The 16,231-nt window shown below is 45.2% G+C and overlaps 1 protein-coding gene across 1 annotated transcript in view; it reads left to right on the forward strand.

The window, feature by feature from the left end:
* The first annotated feature begins 657 nt into the window (after window positions 1–657).
* WIPF1 (WAS/WASL interacting protein family member 1) overlaps window positions 658–16,231 on the forward strand; it is a 50,243-nt gene continuing 34,669 nt past the window's right edge. The window contains exon 1 of the mRNA XM_062498475.1: window positions 658–714. The gene's annotated coding sequence lies outside the window, so the exon portion shown is untranslated. The remainder of the gene's footprint in view (window positions 715–16,231) is intronic.

Consider the following 16,231-nt stretch of genomic DNA (forward strand, 5'->3'; position numbering starts at 1 on the left):
CGGTATACTGCAAACCTTAACAGGGAGAAAGCAAGCACCTCTCTCCCACTGTTTAATTACGTTTAACTCTGCCGTGTGTGTCTCTGCCTGGTGCCTTGCTATTCCCCAGGTGCCACTACCCCTTCCCCGCTGGCTGCCGTCAGGGTCACCGCAGGCAGGAAGGGAAAACAAAGCGTGCGGACAGCTCTGCGGCCAAAGAGAGCCCCGGGAGCAGGGCCGTGCCGGGGGCAGAGCTGCCCTGCGCTGAGCCATGGCCGGGGAACCGGGGAGCCTCGGAACGGGGCTGGGGTGCCCACGGCAGAGCCACCAAAGTCACACTTCGGGCCGCTGGCACTCGGGGAGCTGAGCCCATCTCCCTTGTGAGGAGGCTCTCTGTAACTCCGACCGGGGTGAACTCCCACCGGTCCCCGGGAGGGCACCGGGCACAGAAGGATGGGCACGGCCATCACCGGCACCCCGCGCCACCCGAGGAGGACCAGCCACGGGCGGCCCGGCTCGGCCGGCCGGGCCAGGGGGCACAGCCCCGGGAGGGGAAGGGAGGCGAGGGAGGCCATCCCGGCCGGGGCCCGGGCCGGGATATGTGCGGCGGCGCGGGCGGCGGGGGAGCGGCGCCCCAGAGCAGCGCCGCGCCGCTTCCTGCCGCTATAAATAGCTGCCCGGCCCAACATGTCCCGGCCGCCGCAGCGGCTGCAGCACCGCGGGACCCGCCGCGCGGTAAGGGGGCTGCGGGAGCCGCGGGGGCTCCCGGCGGGGCGGGGGTCGGGGTCTCTGGGGCGGGCAGGGCTCGGCTCCAGCGGCCGCCGCGCTGGGGCGGCTCGGCACCCCCGGCCCCGCGGGTACAAGGGTCGGGAGCCGAGTCTCGCCTCGCGCCTGTCTGCTCTTTCTCTCTTTTCTTCCAGACTGCTCTGTCTTGGGCCGGACGCGTTCCTCCTGTCTCCCGAAGCCGTGCTGGCAGGCTGGGCTCCCTCCCTCCCTGCTTCCCCTCTGATTCCCGCTTCCCCCGGGTTGGGCGCTGCTCCCTGGGCACGGCCCCGGCCCCCCGGCAGCTCGGACCGCGCTGCTGCCGGGAGCTGCCCGCTGCTCTCCTGGCCCATCTCTGCTCCTCTACAGCCACGGCTGTGACATCCCGGCCGGCGTGGCTGGGTGGGGAGAGCCACGCCGGGGCGGTGGCACACCCCGCTGCCTGCACGTGTGGCACCCCCGCCGGTCGATCGCTCTGTTGGTCGTACACGCCGGTGTTGGTGTTGCAGCCTCCCTCAAGGGCTTTCATCTCCAGCGAATGTTGAGGTGGACCGTGTAGTTAGGCTTTGTGGTGGAGTCAACAAAGTAGGTCTCTGCCCTCTGAGCTGGCTCCTGGGGCCTTTTTGGAAGGAATCGACATAGGGAACCTCAAGTAACCAGACTTCGAGTTTTAGCTTGTGTTGTGCTTTGTTTGCCTGTGCTGCTCTAATGGCTGTGTTTCGTCTAATGAACACCTGGCGTGTACGGCTCAGAGGATAGGTGTTCCTCAGCTGCCGTGTAGGGCCTCTCTGAAACAAAGGTGATAACAGCACGTGTCTGACACCAAGGTTGGTGTGTTCAGGAGCCCGCCATGAGGTACTTCTAAATTACTCCTTTATTCCTGAAGTGCGTTTTCAAAGACATGGCTGTAATAAGCAGCTGCTCCTCAGTTTTGACCTCCAGAGGACAGAGAGTGTGTTTTGCTTCTCATTCACACCCTTTTTAACTCTGTCAACCTTCCCTTCTATTTCTTCTGCCCATTAGCTCTTCCAGGCCAAATTTGGAAGGACGATGCAGAGACCCTGGATAATAAAGACGAGGTCCTCTCAGAGCCTTGGCTTGGGAGCCTTACCTTCAGTGAAGGCAGGAGGCATGGCAGTGCTGCTCTGGCAGTGCACTTTTCCAAGTGCTGCAAAGCACAAGGCAAGCTGAGCTGGCATGTACTTTCCCCTCTGCTGTGAGGGGAAGGAGCAGATGAGGAGGAAATACAGCTGTTCCAGAGCACTTCTGCCCTCTGTCCAGCCAGAGCACACGAGGGGGGGAGACAGACCAGAAAGGGAGGTTCGGGAAGAGAGTATGGGAGGTTGGGGAGGGGCAAGGGGAGGAGAGGAAAGCTACAAATGGAGAGGAAAAGCTCTTTATGTTGTTTAAAGATCTGTTTAGCTAGAGCAAGAGCAAATAGCCTAAAACTATGAGATTTTTATCTCTTGAGTCCCTGCTACTGTTCCTCCAGAAGGCAATGCTTTTCACTGCTCAAGTATTACGTGTGTCTTTCTGCCTCACTCTTCTAGGCTCTTCAGCATCCTCTGACCTCAAGCTGAGCAGGATGTTGTCCTTAGCATCTGCCTGTCAAATGTGTAGTTCTCCATGTTGTACATGAAATGATTATTTCCATAGTTGGTTAAGACAAGTTTCCAAGGAATGTGAAGCAAGAGGCGTGCCAGTTCCTGTGGCTGGCCTTGACTGGAGTGCAGGCATTTTGGGACAGGGGCTGTGCCTGGAGGTTGTGGTTACTCTGTGTTATCCTTAGCAACTTAAGGATTCCTGCCTCTGCTCCTGTCCCTCCCACCCTTCTCTCCACCCTGCTCACCTGTTCCTCTGCCTGTGCTGCAGCTGCTTCCAGTATGTTGGATTGTGCTGAATAGCTCAGAAGTCCAAGTAAGGAGAAAGAGAGCAGCTATTCCCTTGTCTGTAGGAAAGTCCCCTCAACAGCCCTGTGAGCTGACTCTCCCCTGCATCCTGCTTTGAGATCCCATGCCCCATCAATTGGGAATTAAAGCAGTTGAAGCTTTCTAGCTATGTCCTAATTACTGTTGCTGCCTTGCTGTTTCTTCTGAAATTACACTTTTAACTTTCTCCAGGATTAGTTTACTCTCTGAATGACATCAGGTAGTAAGGGACTGTCTTTGGGGACTGCATGGCTACAAGACCACTAAACCTTTTTTCTTTTTAATGGAAAACCCAGTTACCTATCCCAGCAGGGTTTCACTGCTTTTACCTGTGTAGTACAGTCAGAAGTGAAAGTGTGTATCTAAGAAAAGGTATTGGCTATGAAAAGAGCAATTTCCCACCTGCGATACCAGGAATGACCTTTACATCTGATGACCTCCAGAACCCAAAAAAGGCTACTGAGAAACACGAGCAATGCTAATCCCTTTGAGAAGGGAGCATGCTGCAGTATTTGTCTCCATTACCTACATTGCATAAAGTTCTAACAGCTCTTTAGTGTTCTTCCCTGCTTGTATAAACACCCATCTGCTTTGTGGGGAGAAAAGAGCATGTGTTGGTGGTGTCTGACAACTGTGACATGACAAAAAGTTATAGGCTTCCTTTGGAGCACATATATTGTTGATGGTGTACATATACAGTTTAGCAAAATGTGTTTGTGCAGCAGCTTTGGGACATGTTCTGTGCTTTTAACTGCCTTGACTATTCATCTGGTTAATGGGCTTATGTATAGAAATCATGAAATAATGATGCAGCAGAGGATTGGGTTTCTTTAAAATTAATACTTTTGCCAAGGTAAATATATCTTAATTATGGCTTCTTCACAATAATGAAGTGTTATCAAAAATCAAATCTAATTAAATACTTTTGTGTCCTTTCTGCTGTTTTCTCTTATTCTTGGTTCCAACACTTTCTCATTTTCTTCATGTGGTACACTCTCACCTTTGGTCTGTGGGATCTGTTATAAAAAGGGACTCTTTACTCTCTTGGCTCAAAATCTGTGGTGCTAGCTGTGTTTGAGTAGGGGTGTGGAGACTCAGTGTATGGGGAGATAATTAAATTTTGGGATGGTAGAACAGATTTTGGTAGCACTGAAGAAGTGGACACTGTAAGTAGCCACAAATCATCAAGACAGCTGTCTGTCCTGTGTGCAGTTTAGCTCCTAACTTCAAAGAGGTACATAAAAACCTGTTATTGAATAATAAGTGCTGAACCGTTAGTTGGCAAATAGCCCAGAAAAGGCATTATTCAAAAGTAAATTGAATAAAGATGTCTGTAACCATGCTTTTGTAGAAGGCTTCGTTTAAAGTAATTTGTGTGCTTATGGTGACCAGTATGATAGCATAGTGTTCTCATGAAGCACCAGGTACAGGTATGCATATGTCTGGGTGTCTGAAGAGAGGGAAGGGGAAGTAACGAACTGTTTTTTATGTTAGTACTCCATTGTGATTCTCTGTGAGGACTGTGTCACTTCTGCTGAGCTGAGAGTGGAATCTGAATAGTAAAAAGGTTCTTTTTTGTAGTGATAATAACCCTGAACATCAGGACCCTGAAAGGTATGGAGTTGCTCTTCATCCTTGAAGGCACACAAGTTTGCAGTTGCAGCTGTCCTTGGGCCTCCTCCAACACAGTTCACAAAGATCAGTCAAGAGTGTCTCTAAGGCTGGAGACGCAAGTGGCAGGGGAGCAGTTTCGTCTAAATCGGAGAGATCAAAGGAGTTCAGAATAGAAAGTTTTTTCAAATTCCTGGAAGGAGATAAGCGGGAAGCACAAGGAGTAGTTTGAGAGTCTGTTTTGTAACACTGAACTCAGACATAACTTCATTAGTGTTCTTTATTTGGATCCAATTACACATAAGAATGCTTTGGAGTTAAAATGTAGTTTCATCATTCCTTTAACAACTAGTGCTGTAGAAGCAAAAGTTTCTAAGTTTTAATGTATTCATGTGGCACCCCTCATCTTTAATCTCCTCAGTATGTGTATGTATGGAGCTCCCACCACTTCTTTCTTGGATAAAGCCCATGAGAAGGACCCTCCTGTCTGCCTGTGCGTGCTTTCATGAGAGCCCTCTTTTTGTTTCTGTTTGTGCTAAGCTTGAGCACATAACTCCTGCTGAAGAAATGACAGGATATTCTTTAACGGGAAGTAGTACAGATGTTAAAATAAATGCTCTTAGCAGCTTCAGTGAGCTCAAAATAGCTTCTGCATGCTTCTCTTATGATAAGTTCAGGAAAGGGGGTGATTCCCTCTTCCTCCCTCTCTGTAATATTTTGAGTGCTGAAATCCTCTTGCCATGAGGAGCATGCAGTGTGGAGCAGGTTTCTCTGTATTTTTCTGGGCCCTGACTTAACAGGGCCAGAAATGAGCCCTAAACAGAAATTGCATTCCTTGGCAGTGTTCTGCTTCCTACAAAAATTTCCAGTAAGGTCCTTGGTGGTTGGGGGGGCTAACCACTGAAACTGGTTGTCCAGAGGGATTGTGGAGTCTGTTGTTGGAGATGGTCTAAAAACTGGATAAGGTCTGAGCAATCCACTTGAAGCCAGGTTAGCCCTGCTCTGAACTACATGAGATCCAGCAGTTTCTTCCAGCTGGCTGTGTTTTTGCATCATGGCTGCCTTTGTCTGTCCCCAAAACCAGTGGGAGTAAATACAGTCTTAAAATATCTGAAAATGGCCTTGAAAATTCTGAATAAAGACTTCAAAACTTGAAGCATGTAGAGAAGTATAGCATAAGGAGGTAATTTTGCCCAAAGTCTTGTAGCAGCAGGTCAGTAATAGTGCTGGGAGAGGATCATAAATCTCCTGGCTGGCAGACTAGTGCCTTGGTAGCTAAAAGATTTTGTCTTCACACATAAAACTACCTCTTTTCCCTACCTGACTATTTTCAGATCACTTGGCAACAGAGACTACACATACCTGCGGAGAGATATTATATTTCTTTTTTATTATTATTTTTTTGCCTCATCTGTCATGGTCATAGGGAATTCTAGTACTAAAGAAAAATGTAGTGCATTGACTTTTTCAGAAACTTAGAAAATTTGATCTGGGAAAGAATTTGGTGAAATAAAAACAAGAGTTGCAAAGGAAATTTTTAGAAAGTGATGTTATTCCCGGTTAGTTGCATAACAATTAATCTTGTTTTTAAGAGCAGAAAATAGCAGAGCTGTACACTGAATCCAAGTTTGAATCTCTTTGTTTAGAAAAGAAAAATCACTTAAACTTTTACAATTCTGGATGCTAAGAAGAACACAGACAAGCATTTTAGAGAGTATCATGGAAGAAGTTAAGCTGTGAGTTAACTGCATCTGTGTTTCAAATCCAAATGCTATGAACAAGGCACCATTCAGATCTTCAGTTATAAGTTATGCTGAATTCGTTATGCTGCATTTTTTTGAATTCTGTTCAGAGGAGAAAAAGAAAATCATGTCAGATGAAAAAAAAAATCATTACTCTTGTTTTGGTGGCTTGTTTAAGTGATGAAGTAGGATTTTTTTGTTGTTGTTGTTTTGGTCTAGCACTTAAGCAGGTCATCTGCTAAGTATTAGCAGCTGTGGAATTGCATAAGCATAACTAAAAGTCAGTGGAGCCTTGCATCATTCTGCAGATCTATCCATTGCTTGTTCTCCACAACAACAGATCAGTTTTGTAGCTCAGTTGACACAAATCCCGAAATGTTAAGAGGGCATCACAAGCATGGCAAGTTGGGAAATCCTTTAAGTTGTAGAAATCAGATGGGATAATGCATTATTTTATTGTTGCCACAAGCTGCTGTCCAGTTACACATGTGTCTCGGTGTTCTGTGAAGATAGCTGTGTCAGAGTAATGCCCTGGAACAGCTGAGCCTGCCAACTACATAAACCTTATTTGTCTGGGCAGCTTTGCTTGGAAGATGGGTAAGGGTGCTATGCCTGGCTTCTGTGGAAGCAAGACAAGTGTGAGTGCTCACAAATGTATCCCACATTAGCCATGCTTAGTGGTATGGCTGAATACAACAGTCTCTTCTAAGCATTAGAAAAGGCATCTTTGCATGTGTGGAGCTGAGAGCCTGGAATGTGTTGGCAGGGCAGATACCTGCAGTACAAATGTGAGTGTGTTGGCACGCAGCTCCAGTCCCCAGGTTTATGGTGCTGGCTCAGTACACTACAGGATTTGGTTAGCAGGTTGCTTTTCTTCCCAGTGAAGCTGAGGTTACAGAAAACTTCATCTCCTGTGGTTCTGACTTTTAAGTCATAGAATATGTAATGAATTTTCTTATTCAGACTCTGGCTTTGTTTTCATGGGGTCTTTTCAATCTTTCTTTTGCTGGTTTAAAGATCTCCACAGGCAAGAAAGACTCTGAAAGGGTGAGTACAGTGTTACCAAAATATGATCCTTACAATACTTGCTTTTGGAAATTAAGAAGATAAAATTAATTTTAACAGATAGTGTCCCTTTAGAGCAGTCTATTCACCTGATGGCTCAGAGCTAAGCCCTGTCCCATCTTTCAAAGCTGCAAGAGGAGTTCAGCTGAGCTCCCATGTTTTCCCCCAACCCTTCTATTTTTTTCTCTATTTTCCTTCCCCCCCCTTTTTTTCCCTGCCATTTTTAAAGCAGTGGTGTGAACAATTAAGTGAGGGTACCTCCCCAGATAATTGCTGTCTCTGCCGTTTCTGCTGGGAGCAACAGGCAGTGCTTCTAATTAGCTCACCTCATCAGAAGGCTCTGTAAATGGTGGGACCTTTAGCTGCCCTCAAATTGCCTTGGTCCCTGAGGAAGGCTGTAGGAGCTTGGAGGCAGATCACAGCTCCAATTGAAGTAGCACTCCAAAGCTGCAAGTGTGCCATAAATCGGGAATGTTCCTTTTTGAGTAGTCTGAGCAGGATGGTAGCTGTTGGTAACTAGCACCAGCTAGGTAGCTGTTGAGCAGAAAGATGTGGAGGACAAGAAGTATATGGTGGTGAGGAGAAGGGAGGGTTGCTTATTCTCCCCCTTGCCTCCTACCTGAGGAAAGATTCCTCAGCTAGGAATTAAAGGGTGCTATACTTCAATGCTCTTTTGGTTCTGTTTGATTTGCAGTTTGGCAAACATGGACGGCAGCAGCCATGTGGTACTGAGCTCTACAGTCCCGTAGAGGAAAAAAATTTGATTTGATTTGAAAAATCCAACGATAGCATTGTGGTGGAATCCATGTGTGATTATTTCAGTTTTAGAGAGACTGCCATTCAACTGAGGCACACAGGCAACACCTACCAGTATATCATGGTTTATGTCTGCAGGTTGCATTTTAAACCATTCCAGACCATTACTACTTTGAAAAAGATAGTCCTTAAAAGTACAGCTTTTCCAGTCAATAGTCCTGATGGCATCTTAGAATCTGAAAGTCACAAATGGCAGCAGGCAGCCCCAGATCTTTCCTCTAACACTAGGCAGAAACAAACCACAAATAATGATCACTTGGAGCTTCCTACTGTATTTTCAAATAAAAGTTCTTAATTTGATCTTAATAGGTGACTTATGGAGGGACAAAATAATTGCCTCATGGCACAATTTGCTTGAAATGGATTCTTCTTAATTGAATTGACCGGTGTCCCTTGGGTATATAAATAAACAACTCATGTTCTTATCTAATTTGAAATAAAAACTAAACCAGATAATGCTTTTCAGAGTAAAATATCTTACTCTGAGGAGTTGCTGCATACTTACACTTACTTGTACCTTTAGGTGGAACTAGAGCAATATTTATTTTCTCATTTATCCTTTTCCAAGCAACCCTCTGCAGGATCAGTACCTCCAAGTTTTATTATAGCTTTTACTTTTTTTACATTCATGTATCCTCAAACAAAGTGTGCATGCTGACTGGTGTCAAGAGGAAGACAAATTAACTTGAGCTGCTATAGGGAACTAGAAAATGAAGTGTTCCATAACTCTCAAACAGCTTGAGATGACTGGACAAGTTCCCTCTTTATTCATCTAAAATGTGCCAGTTGTTTAGCAGAACATCCCTGATAATGCGAGTGAATTGCAGGGTAAAACCCAGTTGGATGTCATCATGTGCAGTACTTAACTAAGAGAACACAGGGATTTTGTTTTTCCAAGGGAAAGAATTGTCATTATTGTCTTCTGTTTTGTGGTACTTGAAGTTCCCCAAGAAAGTTTCCTCTTAGGAGGAATACTGGAGTTTATAGTAAGAATGGTTTATGACTGCTCTTTTTTATTTGAAAGCTTTTGTGCTTCTCAAAAAAATGTTTGTTCCCTATCCACTCATTAATTGACTAGCATGAGGAGGCACTAAGGGAACCATAGTAATTATGCCACATGATATCTAATACCACAGCATTTACAGCTTCCAAGACCTTTGCTCCAGGCCATCCACTGTGAGATATGGACAGATGCAAATGAGAATAAAATGGGAAAACTTGCAAGAAGGAAAAGTGGGGGGAAAAAACCAAACAAAAAAACCCCAAGCCTTTAGATAGAAATAAAAAAATGTCCCACTGCCATTTCTTGATGAGGCAAGACTTTACGCCCTAGGAAGTGAGAACAAAGATAGACAAAAAAAATCACTCTAAACTAGCAGAAGGGTTGATAGGTGCAACGTGGGCCCAGTCCTTCCTACCCTTGATGTGTGGTTGCTGTGGAAGGTCAGTGCTGAGATGACACCAGTGGAGCAGGATTGCTCTAGACAAGGTCAGGAGTGTATTTTCCAGGAGTTTTCTCCTGGGCTTCTGGAGTTGTTCCTCCTCTTGTCTGGTAGACACTGCTGGTTATTTTTGGAAATAGCCATTCTGAAGGTAGGATGACTCTTTATTCTGCTCTAAAGCCCCAGTGTCCCTGACATCTTTGATTTAAAGTTTTGCAGGGTCACTGTTATGGGATTGTGCTGGGGAAGAAAAGAACCCAGATCTGCAGGCTTGTTTGATGCATAAACCTGAGGTCTGTCAAGTCACATTGTCAAAAATTGCAGTTTAAGTTTCTCTATTAAGTCTGGCATGTGCATGTTCTGGTTTCTTCATTTCTCAATGGATCATGTGACCCCTGGTGTCTGTCATTTCCTCTAAAATGCATTGGATCAGGATTTCAGACCCTGCCACAAGGGAATAATGTCTGGTATAGGACAAGTATAAAAGAAGTTCTATATAGTTCTTAAGGGTATCATTATGGAAATAGCCTTTGGGACAGCTAAGGGTCTTCAAAATACAAATTTCCCAAAGTGATGCGAAGTGCTGGCTTTGGCATTTGAGGTTGAGAGAACAGTCCTTGTCCTATTTACCAGCAAAAAGCCCAAAATTAAATGTCACAAAGTTCACTTAAATCCAGACTAGCAGCATCATGAAACATCAAGTAGGTATATACAGCCTGCATCACAGCTGGTGCAGCTGAGCCCCTGCTGGCAGCCTGTAGTGACAGGGAACCAGTGAAGAAACACCTTTAGACTCCCACAGTGCATGGGGATGCTTTGAGGCATTGTGAGAGAGAGCCAGGAGTTATTAGCTCACAATTCAGACTCCATAAGGAACTGGGCTGGGTCTGCTGGGACTTGGCCCACACACCAACTGGAACCATGGACCCTACCAAAATGCCCGTGACTAATCTTTCCTACCTGAAGGGATCCATGCTGTAGTGTCCCACTTCGTCTGGGGCAGCTCTAAGTTTTCAGGCCAAGCAGGAGGGTTTTTAGCAGGTCTGTTGCTTTTCTCTGTGTTGTTTTCTTAGGTCACTGCTGTGGTACAGCCTTTCAGGAAAGCCAGCCAGCTTTGCTGAATAGTCTAGAAACTGGACTGTAAGGCATTTCTGCACTTTTAGCAGCACTCTTTCAGACAACCAAGTACACATACTGGGGGTTTTGCTGAGCATAGGTAATACCCTTGGAGCCATAAACCATAGACTGAGCTGTAAATTTAATTTTTCAGTTCTCTACTGTGTACTTGGCCTTTTGCTAGTGGAAGAGGAAAGGAGAAACAAAAGAGATGTAGAGGGGGATGCAGACATGATTGCATGTTCAGATACAGTTGTGAGGTGAACTTCTGCTAATGAGGGAGACCAGATACCAAGCTGTTTTAAGCCAGAATATCATACTACTGCCTCTGCTTTCAAACTCAACCTTCACATTTGGGCTATCCTGACTGTCAGTTCCCAAGCATGTTATGGGAATTTGCATCAGAAATCCAGCTCCTTTTATTTGTCTGGCTGTAGAAACAAAAGGATATTCACATACCCTTTTGAGGCAGAGGTGCAGGTTTGTCTAGCGAGTGCAGTCTTCTGATAACTGACTCAGTTTCAGCAGCTGATGAAAGCAGGTTTTGATGAATTGGCAGTATAGGGTGTTTTATTTCTAAATCAGCAGCTTGCTCTCTAAGCCAGGTGAGCCGTAACTAAATGTTGCTTTCTGTCAGATTAGGCGTAGTCTACGTGCAATGAATTGGTAACCCCAGGTCTGCAAGAAAAAACTTCCTGCTCACAATGGCATTGCATGACTTCCATGCTGAAAGCCATCACGAAGTAGTCAGATTGTCAGCAAGGATTGAGGCTGTTCCCTGATGGCTAATGAGTGATCCTTTTGGATCAGGGCCAGCGGTGGGCATAGTGGTGTGAGCAGTCTGGCTTGGATGTGTCCCACGTGGCTGCCCCTCGCATGTAGGTGAGATGTAGGATTTCACAACAGGGCCGAGTTTTCCTCACTGTCTAAGGAAACAGAGAATGTTAATATCCAAGGCTGTTATCTGGATGGTTTTCATGGACTCTGAAATTCTGTCACTCTTAACTACTGCTCTCTGAAATCACAGTGGTGAAATCTCTTAATTCATGGGAATTGCACAGATAATTAAATGATAATGTGATATGCAGTGTATATACGTATTCATATACTGAGCCTCCCTTTCTCCTGGTAGTTTTTGGGAGAATGTAATTGTCAATAAATACCAATGAAACAAAAGGATGTGATCTGATCTTGTATATGACCTGATCTTGCTCATCCTACCTGGATATAGTTCAAATCAGTATGGGATTGCTGGCACTTGTAGCTAAGCAAAGAATATTATCTCATCAGCAGAGAAGCTGATTCTATTTTATAATTACCCAGCAGCTATGCACAGGCTCCCATCTGTGGCTATATTTGGCATCCAGTTATTCCTGATGTGGAATATACCACCCATGGGAAGAATTCAAGAAATGGACTAAAGTTCCAAAAGATTGGGACTTGCCTTCACTTTAAAAAAAATAATTAAGATGGTGTGAGCTTTGTCTAGGACATTCAGAATGTAAAGGGGAAATAAACCAAGTATCAGTAACAGCTTGAAAATGTATGACCTGTGTCAGATGAAAAATTGCTCTTATCAATGAGTATTGTGTGTGTCTTTAAGATGTGTGACATTCTGGTAGATCATTATTTCTAAGGTGTAGATTTGTCTAGCTTTATTTGCATGTACATATGTGTCTGTGTATATATATGTACACAGATGTTGATGGAAAGTTTGAATATCAAATATTAATCAGATTCAAGTGTGGTCATTTAAAACTGGTTAATGTTTTCAGCTAAATAACCAAGTATATAAAAATTTGTCATCAAATGTTCAGTTGAATTGTTTGAAAATTTTCTGACTTGTGTGGATAGCTGGAGACAAGTTGCTCAACGATAGATATTTAACTTTGCCATCATAGCAATGTTTATGTATGGAGAAAAGGTACTTGAAGCCTAGGCATGCCATTGGAAAGGTATAGCAAACACTGCTGTAGAAAATGAGCTAGGCAGGTTTTACTGGATTAAGAGTGTTGAAAATACCCTTTGGAAAGATAGCATGAATTGTTTCTCTCTTGGTTGACCTGCGGAGTAAGTCCGTATTCTTTGATAGGGTCAAAGGACTTGTGTCCCAAGCTTATTGTATGAAAAAGCCACAGACAAAGAAATCAGGTTTTGTGTGAAAATAAGTATTGGAAGCCACCATCAGCAGTCTTACTTTTGTGAAAACTTCCTTTTTGGTTCCTGAGAACATAAGGTTGTTGGAAATACCTACAATGGTAGGAAGGGACTTCCACGCAAATAGGGTTCTCGTTTTAGAAATACATCTACATACATATGTATAAATCATACATATGCACTGCAGAACTCTTTTTCAGGAGTCTGTTAATGTCTGTGTTAAAGGAGCAGGAAGGAAAAGTAACTTTGAAAGCAAGGTTTGTCAGTTCAGCAGTTTTTACTCAAGTCTAAAGCTACATAGGCATTTCTAGGCAAAAGTACATTTTCTTAGGAATGGCTTTTATTTATGTGGCTGTTCTCTGAAAGGATAACATGTGGCTAAACCCAGGGGTGACAGCTGAAAATGTAACCTCATGTGCACATAGCTGAGTAAAGGTCTTTGGCCCCGAATTTATTGAGTTTGGGATGGGGGTTCACTGTTTTCAGACAGGATTGGAATAGAGTAAAAAGTCCTTATTTTCCACATAGACATGACTAGAGAGTGGCAATCTTCCAGAACATTTTTGATCATCAGATTTTGTTCACATCCTGGATAAGGGACAAAACAGATTCCCTGCTTTATCTGGTATGATTCTCCCCACCCTCAAGGAATGTGTTAATATTTCTTCATTTTGAAGAAATGTAGTGGGCAACATTAAATATTTACATCTCTCTGAAGTCACACAGATGCCACCAGGATGCCTAGCTCTATATCACACATGCTCTAATTCGCCCCAAACACCCACTGTTTACTAATCTGCAGCCCCCGTCTGTGCCGATAATGAGATAGAGGAAATGGAAACAGCAGGGATTATATGCTACTGAGAAGTCCCAGTTTCTGGTTGTAATTCTTTCAACAAACTCTTGCCAACTGTGCTGCTGCTTTGAAGTTTGAACACCTCTGTATTAGTGCTTGGCTGTGGTGATTTGGCTGACAGATCTGGGCTTGGTTGGTTGATTTGTGGTTGTACATTCACAGTTCCATGTGATGGTTTACTCTTGCGCTTGTCTGTTGTGCCTGCTCAAAGTCGGGGCAGTACAGATTGTTTTGCCTGAGCACTGAGATGCTAATTGCTCAAATTTGCTGGTGACAGGCTCCAGACAGAAAACAGTCCCCAGCATATCCATGGTTCTGTCTGCTTGTATAGTCATAGCTATATTGGTGTATGGGGTGAGTTTCCATATAGTGAATAAATAGGGCCTATTTTTATAAGGCAAAAGGTATGTGTTGGTTTTGAATGCTGGATTTCAGCATACTCTGTTAGTCTGGATCATCATATCCAGTATACTCAGATGTGTGGGTAGTGCAAGTTTCTAATCTAAACCAAAACCCTCAGAGCCCACAATTGCGTTCTTACCCTATAGTACAGGACAAGCAAATAATTTGTGTAAACAGCTTTACATCGTTGTCTATTAATATCCTTTTGTAGCTTATCTGTCAAGCCACTGTGCCATGGTTATTTATTATTGCTGCTGGGGTGGTCCTTTATTCGTAAATCAAACACTGTTTGATCTCATGGCAAGTGAGGGCAAGTCAGTTTATGCTTTAAAAACAACTTGTGCCATCTGCAGGGTTACTAACACACGTCTCCGTTAAGTACCCAGGTGTACATAAGGGAGAATTTCAGGTATGCTTTCTGCTCAGAAACTAAAGAGATGGTTTATGTCTTGTGTATGTCTATATATGTATAGTGTAAGGTGAGACATAGCATTAGTTGGAAGTGGTTGGCTTACACAAGATGACTGCCAAAAACCCCTGTTGAAGTTTTGCTCCTCTGAAAGGTGCCAGCCAACAGATTTCTCATCTGCAACAAGGACAGAGAAATAAATGGTTTGATTACAGGGGAGGGAATTTATCATGCTTCAGATGTTTCCCTTCTTGTTGTAGTGGTCCCCAGTCGGAGCTGAGGAGAGCTTTGGTGTGGGTGGTGAGTCAACAAACCCCGCCGTGGGAGGGCTCCGTGGACCCGGTGGGTCCCGGTGTCCAAACCCCGCCGTGCGAGGGCTCCGTGGACACGGTGGGTCCCGGTGTCCAAACCCCGCCGTGCGAGGGCTCCGTGGACCCGGTGGGTCCCGGTGTCCAAACCCAGCCGTGCGAGGGCTCTGTGGAGCCGGTGGGTCCCGGTGTCCAAACCCCGCCGTGCGAGGGCTCCGTGGACCCGGTGGGTCCCGGTGTCACACATTCGCCTTTGTTGTCCCTGCAGTGCCTGTCCCTGGCCCCACTGAAGGGCATGAGGCACTCTGGGCTTGGCTGGAGCACCACCATAGGAGGCTGTTTGCTTTGGGCGTGGATTAAAAGTGGCTGTGAGGCTGCTGCGAGTTACCTGCTGGGTGAGCAAATTCCTCCCATCTTGAACCACCCCAAACGTCTGGGGGGATATAAAAGTATATTTGCCCCAGCAGCAACTCCAGGCAGGGCTCTGGCACAGTCCGTTATGTGTGACTAGATCCTCACAGACAGGTTGACACATTAAAAGTGGCTTTGTAAACATAGTCCCTTTTTGAAGCGGAGAGAAGCAGGCCATCTCTTGTGAGGGATCCAGGCTGTGTGAAAGCTCCTGGGGGAGCAGCTGGGTGAGGACAAAGAGGCAGTGTGCTGAGAGCAAGCATGGCCACTTCCTGAACTCTTCAACTTCCCCTCAGCGCCTCTGCAGCTCGGGGGCTGGCGTATCGTGTCTCTGCACGCTCACCCAGGGGAAAATACTTAAGCTGCATGAGCCTCACAGTGCTCTCAAGTGTCTTCCAGTGTAAATAATACCTTGGCCATTTGGCCGCAAACCTTCCATGGGGGCAGAGCAGGTGCATCTGCAGGCATGTGTTTGCACATGCTTTTCTACTACAGCTGCAGCAGCTCAGAGGTGCACGCTCAAGAAGGGTGTGTGTCAGTCTCATGCAGAAGTATCCATTTTATGGGCTGGTTTGTTGGGGGTTTTTCGGTCGTGTAGGTATTTCCTTTTGCATGGGTGTCCTATGCATGTCTACACATAAAATACTTCCATCTTTTATTAGCTGGGGGTAATTTGTTTAACACTTAGCTGCTGCTCTGTAAATCCTGTTTCTGCTGTCTCTTTGCCAGAGGTCAGTACTCTCACATTTCTGTGGATTGGAGGGGTCTCAAAACTATTGTTACTCCATGTCCAATTATTTTAACCCGCTGATACAAATTACTGGAGCTAGTTTGGCTCATTTGATAGTAATGAACTAGTGAGTGATGGTAAGAAGCCCTGAGGTAGCAGATGGCAATGTAATCCCTGGCTGGTGGTCACCAGGAGGCTGCTTACAACATTGATGTCTTCATCTGGAACAGTTTAATTATAAAGATGACATTTCAGTGGAAACCTCTTAATTTATGTAGAAACTCCATAGAATTCATCTACCCACGGGCAAAGAAGCAGCTTCGATTGGCTTGCTCTGGGTCTCTCTCTGTAGCCAAGGTTTTGTGTGACAGCCTGAGCAGTGGCAGAGCCAGCTTCCGTACTAGCACTTGTGTGGTTTTGCCTGAAAGTAAGAAAAGGGCAGGGAGAGAAATCTAATGAGCTTTTGACCACTAGATCAGCTTCTCAGTGTGGTCCAT

The sequence above is a fragment of the Cinclus cinclus genome, chromosome 9 (assembly GCF_963662255.1).
Source record: "Cinclus cinclus chromosome 9, bCinCin1.1, whole genome shotgun sequence".
NCBI classification, from domain to species: Eukaryota; Metazoa; Chordata; class Aves; order Passeriformes; family Cinclidae; genus Cinclus; species Cinclus cinclus.